Source organism: Myotis myotis, unplaced genomic scaffold, assembly GCF_014108235.1.
Source record: "Myotis myotis isolate mMyoMyo1 unplaced genomic scaffold, mMyoMyo1.p scaffold_m19_p_1, whole genome shotgun sequence".
NCBI lineage: Eukaryota > Metazoa > Chordata > Mammalia > Chiroptera > Vespertilionidae > Myotis > Myotis myotis.
Genome location: NW_023416313.1, coordinates 196,361,070 through 196,369,329, shown reverse-complemented (window position 1 = coordinate 196,369,329; position 8,260 = coordinate 196,361,070). Strand labels below are relative to the sequence as shown.

At 45.9% G+C, this 8,260-nt stretch overlaps 1 long non-coding RNA gene across 1 annotated transcript; it reads left to right on the top strand.

The window, feature by feature from the left end:
• Positions 1–211: 211 nt before the first annotated feature.
• LOC118664776 lies at positions 212–7,906 on the top strand. Its single transcript, XR_004970402.1, has 4 exons — positions 212–287; positions 2,209–2,327; positions 5,657–5,836; positions 7,574–7,906. It is a non-coding gene; the product is annotated as an uncharacterized LOC118664776 (long non-coding RNA).
• The last annotated feature ends 354 nt before the right edge of the window (positions 7,907–8,260 follow it).

The following is an 8,260-nucleotide window of genomic DNA, read 5'->3' as shown; positions in this document are numbered from 1 at the left end:
GTGGAGGTGAAACCGGTGCCTTTTTTCTACCTAAAGCTAATTTAGAAGGATGGGTGCATGGCTGTCCGTCTCAGGACTGGATTAAATGCAAATGAGCAAAGGGGAGTCTTTTTTAAGACTTGCAGCTGATGGCCTGTCTTCTGTTTCCTGTGAACGCCATCCGTAGCAGACCATGGCTGTCACTCAAGATTCCATCTTCTGACTTTTCATGGTCACTCTTTAAAAATGCCACCATGAAGACATCTCACTCGCTGACTCCTTTCTTAACTGTAATTTCCATCCACAAGGTAAGAGTCTACATAGTTTTCTACTTATTCCTTTTTTAAAATGATAAATATTGATAAACATCAAGGCAGGAAATGTTCTTTACGAAGATCGTTGTAAGCTAAAAATCACAAGACGGAGATTTTGGATTCTTTATCGAACTTGATTATAAAAGCTTTTATCGAACACTGTCAGGCTCATATGCTCAGGAGAGACTTCAGATTTATAACTTGGTCCTAAATGGGCAACAGCAGATATAAAAATCTTGACATTTGATATCAACTGTGAACATGTTAAATGGAGGGTTCGAGCCGTTTCCACTTTATGAGCAGGCACGTTGTAGAACGTGGCGGCCATATTGATTTCTGACAGGAGGGGCTGTCTCTAAAATGTATTTGAGCCGTTTCATATGCCATTTCATTCTGAAGGCACGGTTTGAGCAGCGTCCTCTTCATTTCCATTTAGTGTCTAAGACTTCATTGAAGAGGAAAGGAAACAGCTTTACAGGGAAGGACCTCTTCCTGACAGCCTATTGGGGTCTCCTCAGGGACGGAGACTGGAACTGAGGAAATCTGCTAAATGACATGAAGTTCATGTCATGGATTATTTTCCCTCAAGTGCTCCAGTTCAGAGCAGATTCAAAGCCCTTTCCTTGGGCTACTTTTGCGATGGCGCGCCAAAAGGAAAGGTGTCCTTTGTGTCACTCCTTGTTGTTTTTTTGCCACTGATCCCTGCCGGAGAGGCCTCCCACCACCTCTGCCTGCCTCTTTCATTGGCCTTTCTGGGAATCCAGGGCTCTCAGCTCAGGAGGCCCCAACCATGACGGGCCTGGTGAGCAGTGAAGCACAAGGCCTGGGAACATGCTTATCAGGGCAGAAACCCACTTTAGCATCAGCTGTGCATGTCGTGGGACCACAGTCGTTTTTATGGTCAGGATTTCCAGTTCATTGGTGTCTGTGTAGAGACCAAAATTGGGTGGCAAAAAAGCCATCCTAAGAAGTCTTCATGTAACCTGTGATGGAAGGATGTTGGAAAGGTGCCTCTATCACCAAACTATCCTCTGTGTTAGTTTTTTATACAACACATGACTTTGTTAGAATTTAGTACAAATGCAGTGGCTTAAAACAACACAAACCTGCCCAGCTGGCATGGCTCTGGGATTGAGTGTCGACCTATGAACAGGGAGGAAACGCCCTCTCTCAGAGCCACAGCTAAAGCCCCCTCCAGATTCTGGTAACGGCTTCCTCCTTTTGCCCTGGAGATGGTAAACGCAGGGTTTCTAGTTTGGGACTAGTTGGGGGGTGTGGGGGTAGGGGGTGGGAGGTGGGGGGGGGATGATCCGTTATCCCCTGCTGTTTTTTTTTTTAATATATTTTTTTTACAAAGAGAAAGGGAGAAGGATAGAGAGTTAGAAACATCAATGAGAGAGAGACATCGATGAGCTACTGGGGATATGCCCGTAACCAAGGTACATGCCCTTGACCGGAATCGAACCTGGGACCTTTCAGTTCGCAGGCCGACGTCCTATCCACTGAGCCAAACCGGTTAGAGCTCCCCTGCTGGTTTTGAAATCCCTTCTTTCCCTTCTCTCCAATCACTACTCCCTTTTGAGTGTGTCGCTAGTTTCTTTCCTGGACCTCATCTGACACCTGCCACATCCTAGAAGCGGGTATGCCTAGTTTGATGGGCACATGCACCTTGCCATCATGGAGGTGAGAGCCTCAGACTTCAGCACTCAATGCCACTAACCTCCGGTCTTCTCTGCCTTACTCCCCCCGGCACTGTTTCCAGGAACCCTGTACGAACCAGGTGCTACCTGATTCTCCACGTAGCTCCTCATCCCACGCGAGAGAAGACACCAGTCAGGTGAAAGTCAGCTTAGCAGGTGTATGTCCTACTGTGCATTAATAAATTGCCTTTCAATGCTGTACTTCTTTCTTTGAGCTCTGTTACTATGAGTCATCATTGCTGGATCCAGTCAGACGTGGGGCATGAGAAGACAGAGTGTCTGGACTACAAGGCCGGGAACAGACCGGATGTTGGACCATAGTGAATGTCCCAAGGTAAATGCCATCTTGCAAGGCTGCCTGGTGGCCAGGCTCTCTGGTATCTCCTGCAATTTCTGTCTCTGCACACACCTGCATTCAGACTTCTACAGCCTTTAATATCCTATGCTGGGCTAACATTTTATGATTCTCCCACAGGCTCTTATCAGCTAACACCTTGCAGGGATTAGGACAGCTGGCTCAGAGCAAGAATACATAGAAATGGGACACAGCTCGATGCTTGGAGAGGGAGAGGTGGGAAGGGGGAGAGGAGGGGTGAATTGAGGCAGGCGGAGGCCGACAATAAAGAGGCTGTCGACTTTACTCTTTTATAGCTGTCCCCTGGAGCACTCAGCCCCAATGTCCCTTCAGTGGGCCCAGGTTCTAGCTGTGGCTCTACCAATAACTACCTGTGTCAACCTTATCTTCTCTAGATAACTGTTTCTTTAACTAAAAAAGGAATGTTAAAATCCATGGGTCTATTCTACACACATTAAGCATGTTGTATTCAAGCATTATTTACAAGTCTATCCCAGTAGTGTTTAGTTTAGGCTTCAGGTTTTAAGCACAGGTTATCGAATGAATTTAGGCCTGGAAGCCAGCTCCACTACCTGCGGTGTGACCCTGAGGAAGTTATTTAACCTCTCTGAGCCTTAAGTTCCTCATGCTGCCCACCTTGCATAATTGTAAGGATTATAGAGCTATGGTATAGGTATTCCAGATATAAGCCAGGATCTCATATCACCCAGTCTCAGTATGTAGTTACATTTGAAGATACTTCTAAAACCAAATGTAATTTATAAAGTTTTCTAATCTTACTAGAAGAACATAAAAGGGGATCCGATTTATGAATCACAGCAACATTTCTTAAACTATCTTTTCCTCTTCTGCCCAATTCCTCTACCTCCCCGCACCCACTGCTCCTAAAGCTCAATTCGAGAAAGCTCACAAAACTCTCCCCAACACTAGACTAGCCAGATTTAGCAAAATAAAACAAAACAAAGAACAGAAAGAATGCCCAGTTACATTTGACTTCCAGATACATGACAAATCATATTTAGTATAAATATTTCCCATGTAATATTTGAGTCATATTTGTTGTTTATCTGAAATTCAAATGCAACTGGTGTCCTGTATTTTGTCTAGAAACCCTACCTAACACCCAACCCACAAATTCTTTTTCTGCTTTCATTCCTCTCCATCTCATATTTGTTATGTAGGTTGACTTGGCTCACTAAGTAAGTTTCTCTCACTTCATTTTTTATTTTTGTTAAGTCTCACCCAGGAATATTCTTCTACTGACTTTTTTTTTTTTTTTTTTTTTTTTTGTAGAGAGAGAATGGCGGGGAGGGAAGACAGAGAGAAAAAACAACGTGAGAAAGACACATCGATTGGCTGCCTCCCACATGTGCCAGACCAGAGCCAAGGATCAAGCCTGCAACTGAGGTACATGCCCTTGACCAGAATCAAACCTGAGACCCTTCAGTCCTTGGGCCAATGCTCTATCCATTGAGCCAACTACGGCCACTTCATTTTTAAAATTTTCATGTACACTTTGTCCAGTGCCATCGTTGTCCACAACAAAGGAGAGCTTCAGAGCTGGCCCAGCAAAAGGAATGTTTTCCTTCCCCCGGCCTCTGCCTCTCTGATCCTTCCTCTCTATAACCCAGCGGTTCTCAACCTGTGGGTCGCAACCCCTTTGGTGGTCGAACAACCCTTTCACAGGAGCCGCTTAAGACCATCCTGCATATCAGATATTTACATGACGATTCATAACAGTAGCAACATTACAGTTATGAAGTAGCAACGAAAATAATTTTATGGTTGGGTCACAGCATGAGGAACTGTATTTAAAGGGCCAGAAGGTTGAGAACCACTGCATTCCCCTGACTCTATTATCTTTAAAAGCTCAGGAGCCAGGAAAACCCTGAGAGGGTAGGAGAGAGGAAGAAGCTAATTAACAAAGACGAGATATTTGTTAGTGTGAGGGAGTGAAGGCATCGCTCTCACACATTAATAAGTAAGGTACTTAGCCCATGGTCTGCAATAGAGTAAATGCAGAATGCCTGCTCTTCTCCCCACCCCCATCAGCCCCCCATCAGCCCCACCCTCTCCTCCTCATTACTGTTAGGTAGACATCCTTTCCCAACCTCCCAGCCCAAATCCAACGCTTCATTTCTTAACTCTCAAAGAGCTTAAAAAGCTTAAAAAGAGGCCTGTCCACCCAGCTGCTCCCACAAAGAAACTGTGTTGGTCCCAAGCCCCTGGGTCAGGATCCACACCAACCCACAGTCCCCTCCACTCCAAGAACATCCAGCTCCATTACTTGGAAGCCCCCAGATAATCACAGCATCACTGTTATGGGGTCATGTGACCCACTCTCCTGGCCACCTGGGAAGTTTAAGATTTGCAAAGGCCCCCAAGGAGCTAGGGCCCCTTCCAGGACAGTGGCCTCCATTCTCCTGAAAGAAGCTGCAGCCCACTGCTGTGCAGGCTGTAATATTCCTCCATCCGGGGCCACCTGAGGGAGTTACATTCCCTTCACAGAAACAAAGCCCGCTGAACTGGAAGAGAGTTGGTCCTGGGAGCCAGCAAGAGCCTTGCCTCATTCCCAAAGGGGTGCTGGGTCCATTAACGCTTTTCACAGCTGATTGCTCATCTCTTCTTCATTTTCCACTCCGATCGGCACACTAAACAGTGTCCTGGAGAGAAGGACCCAGCAGAACAAATCAATAAAATTGAACATTTCCCCCTCAATCCTCTTTAAGGCAGACCCTCGGCGGACTGATGGGGAGATGCAGCTTCATTTCTTTCCCTCCTTTTGTCTAAGATGGGAATTCAATCTGGGACAAATAAGACCCAGGGCTTTAAAAAAAAAAAAAAAAAGTAGCACCACATTCTTTTCCCTGTATAACTACCCAGGGATTTCTCTACGGTTCTTTTTTCCTATATGATTGCTACTTCCCAAAAAGCATCACATAAGCTCTAACTGGTTTGGCTCAGCGGATAGAGCGCCGGCCTGCTGACTGAAGGGTCCCAGTTTCAATTCCAGTCAAGGGCACATGCCCAGGTTGCAGCTCAATCCCCAGAAGGGGGCATGCAGGAGGCAGCCAATCAATGGTTCTCTTTCATTATTGATATTTCTATCTCTCTCTCCCTCTTCCTTCCTCTCTGAAATCAATGAAAAAATATTTTTTCTAATTAACCATCTCAAAAAAAAAAAATGCATCACATAAGAAACAGGAAAAAAGAGGAGGGGGGGCTAAAAACATAAGCTGAGTGAGATGATACACTTTCTAATTTCAACTCATTTCAACAAACATTTGCTCTGTGGGACCAACCCACAGGGGAATACAAAGTATGGGAACCAGCACCTGCCCTCCCAAGGCCCAAGTTCTGTGAGAGGCTGAGACGTAAGTAACACAAACCAGGCTGACCCGCCTCACAGAACGGAGCTGCAGCACAGGGAACGCGGCAGGGCCAAGAGCTGGAGCTGAGGCTGCGAGAAGAGGGCGTTGGTTGTTGAGGTGAGTTCTGTAATTATTGTGTTTTGTTTTGTTTTGTTTTGTTTTGTTTTACTTTCTCCCCCACTCTTTGATCATCAAGTTCATCCCCCAGGCTACTGACTGCTAAACTTGATTTTCACAATCCAAACTCCTCAACATTTCCTCCAACCTCTGACTCTAGGAAACAGGCCATTTTGTCCTTTCTGTTGATAAGAGGTGCAGCATGCAATATGTATGTATGTGTGTGAATATAGGCAGATAGATAGATAGATAGATAGAGGTCTATAGGGTGTGCCAAAAAATGTATACACACTGTAACAGCTGATAGCTCAATTGTGAAAATGAAATACTAGTATATTTTAACAAATACCACCTTTATAATTATTCAAAGCGTGTGTACACATTTTTGGGACACCCTATATATTTTTTTTTCTTAAATGAGCATTAATATGGTAAACATTGGGGAAATGGTCCTGGAAAACAGCCATGAGCAAAGCACCTAGACCCCGCCTTCATGGAGCTGAGAGAGCAGCGGTGGAGTCAGGGTTTTAAATGTACATACTTTTGAGTTGGAAAGAGCTGTGTTGTCTCACCATCCATGAGACCGTAGGCAGTTAAATTCTCTGTGACTCAGTTCGCTGAAGAGTAAAATGGGGACAATGAAACCAAACTCATAGGCCAAGTCTGAGGTTGAAATGAAATGTGCCTAAGTGCTCGGGCAGGTCAGCATGTACTGCTAGTGTTAGTGGTGGGATTCCAGTGCCACACATTTCGGCACCTGATGGTAATACTGACAACATCACAGTGCTTTGCTGTGTTCAAACGGTTTCACGTGTGTCTGTTTATTTCACCAAGCACATGATAAGTGTCTTGAGGGCATGACAAAACTAAACTTACGATATATAAGTATTCAGCAAATAGCTGTTGCATTTACGTGGCAGAGAACATAAAAATTTCTGCAAAAGCCATTGAGGTTTCCATTTGAGGAAAGAGCGAAGGGGGTCAGGGAACTTCCGTGGCTGAAATGCCAAATGCACGTCTGCTCAGCGCATAGGACAGAGGGAGAGGGAGAGGGGATTTGAATTGGGCTGTGACCTCCTGTGACAGAGAGCCTGTGGGACAGAGGAAAACAGCTGAATAACCCCGGCGTAGGGAGCAATGAACGCAGCCAGAGGGACACTCAGCAGGATGGAAGGTGGAAGGCCAGAGCGGGACTAGAAGGGAAACCGCGTTCCTGCCAGAGAGAGGCAGGGCTGCTCCTCAGGTGGAGCCATGACCAGGGAATTTCAGAACATGGTTGCATGGGGACCAAATGGAGCAGCTACTGAATGTCAACCGCCATCTCGGAGCAAGGGGAAGGTTGGTGCTCAATAAATGCATAATTGAGCCAAAGGATGCTTCTTCTCCCTAACCCCCTTGGCCCCCCATCACCCCTACCCTCTCCTACTTTGAAGAGGCAAATGGGCTGCAGCCACTGGAGAGAAACCTGTGTGATACTGGGAGATGAGAAGATGTGTTTTTCCCTGAGAGATCTCTGCAGGTGCCTGGCAGGTAGAACGTGGTCAATAAGTGCTTGCTGATGATTGAGTTCTGAAACTCAGAAACCTATATCACAGCATTAAAAGGGGATCAGGCCAATTCCTCCATTTTATCGTGTGGGCACTAACCTCTAGAGAAGTAGCTGAAGAAGCTGGGGTCATAGCTCAGACCTTTGGGCAAACCTACCTGCAATTAGCATGTCTCTATTTCTCGCTGCAGGAGCCCCAGCTGCACCTCGACCCTCATTCAAGCTGAGATGACTTCCACATGGTTCTTTCCTTTTCCCAAGTTCTCTTCCAGCCTGGGTAACGTGGCTGCTTTTGCCTGGTTTCCGCCCCTCTGGTTCTAACCACACATCTTTCGAAGCTGAAGACACCTTAGCAATGAGTCAGCATTCCTCCCTTCACATAGCAGAAGCCCCAGTCAGGCTCAGCTCTTGTTATTAATATTGTCACTGTCAATATTATTATTTGCTCACCAACTACCGATTAGCCAGTGATGGCGAACCTATGACATGCGAACTCATTTTTTTGGTTGATTTTTCTTTGTCAAATGGCATTTAAATATATAAAATAAATATCAAAAATATAAGTCTTTGTTTTACTATGGTTGCACATATCAAAAAATTTCTATATGTGACACGGCACCAGAGTTAAGTTAGGGTTTTTCAAAATGCTGACACGCCGAGCTCAAAAGGTTCGCCATCACTGGTCTAGGCCCACGCAGTGACAGGCTAACAGCTAAGCTGGCCCCCCATGTGAGGCACCTGAACAAACCTGCCCCGCTGTCCCTCGTCAGGACGCTGCAGGCCTCCTGAAGCCTCCCCAGCCCGACACAGGAAGAAAACGAATGAGTGGATCAGGCCTGAGCTGAGTCATCACGACTCAGAGGGGAAAGTCTGAGGGA